Below are 1,437 nucleotides of genomic sequence, written 5' to 3' on the forward strand. Positions count from 1 at the left end.
TTCAGTTTGCCCTTTATTGGGGCACAGTATTCGAATATTCAGTAATGTGGCCGTGCCCTGACACGGTCTGGCGCAGACGGGCCTGCCCTTGGCCCGTTACGCGCGTTGCGCTGCTTTGATCTCACCTCCTTGCACGCTGTTGGCGTCACTGGTGCGTGACGCGCTGGGCCTCGTGGGGAATGTGGTCCCAGATGTAGCCGCTCCCTCACGGTGTGATATGTCAGGGCATGTGGCGGTGGCTGGCCGTTCCCCTCATGGTGGAAAGCAGATTGGACAACTGCTAAGCTTTGTTGGCCGTTTTCCTCACGGCGGCAGTCAATACCGCAGTCCGGCTTCCTCATACTGCAGGAAGTGGAGAGACTCAATGTGGATAACCTCAGAAGGGCTGAGCTGCAGAAATGCTGCAAGGAGAGGGGGCTGCATGCAGGAAAGAAGACCACAAAGCTGGATCTTCAGTGAGCCCTCCATGCCTATGCGGATATCATTAGGATACAGTCCCAGTCTAAGGACTCTGAAGATAAGAACTCTAATGTGGAACATCCTGATGAGGGGATCTTGATTTGGGAATGGATGATCACGTGGCTGTGTGCCTTGAGCTAGACCTCCCAGAAGAGGGAGGTCCTTTATACCCTGATTGAGAGCCCTGCTTGAGGGCAGGGTGCAGAGTGTTTCTAAGAACTTATCCCTGAGGAACTGGATGACAGGAAGTCAGAAAGGGAGCACAAACTGCAATTGGCCAAAATGAAATGAGATGAGAGGCAGAGGAAAATAAGGCTGAGAGAGCCTTGGTGGAAAAGAAAATACTGCTGGAACATGAGAAGTCTGAAAGAACTGTAGTTAAAGCTAAACAGAACTTCAACAGCAGCTTACCTGCAGTGTCTGAAGGTGACAGGAAGGTCTGTCTACCCAAAGATCTGGTGCCCAACTATGTGGTGGGAATTGATATCAAGAAATGGCTATGCTGGATATGAGGGACCTCTGAGGATACACAAGAACGGTAGGGTACTGGGTGGGGGTGGCTAGCGGAAGCATATGCCTACATTGGGGAAGGACACATACTCATGCTAGTGGTAGATGACCAGACCAAGTATGGTACTATGAAATCCATTCTTGTCTGTAAGTTTGGGCGGAACCTTGAGAGGTACAGTTGGAGGTACAGGGAAAGCCACAAACTCACAAATCAGTCTAGGTAGTTCTCCAGTATTAGGGGTGTCTTTCATAGATTCACATGCTTGAATATTCCCTGTCGTCGAAGTGGGAGTCCCACGGTAAATAAAATAGCAATAATGCTAAATATAATAATATATATAATAATATATATATACATATAATACATGAAAGAATAGAAAAACATGGTAGGAATCTCCAAAAACCATTCTTACATAGGAATGCATGGTAAAGAGAAAAAAAACAAAAAAACACTGTAACACGTTAGTG

Source organism: Lissotriton vulgaris, unplaced genomic scaffold (assembly GCF_964263255.1).
Source record: "Lissotriton vulgaris unplaced genomic scaffold, aLisVul1.2 SCAFFOLD_3031, whole genome shotgun sequence".
Lineage (NCBI taxonomy): Eukaryota > Metazoa > Chordata > Amphibia > Caudata > Salamandridae > Lissotriton > Lissotriton vulgaris.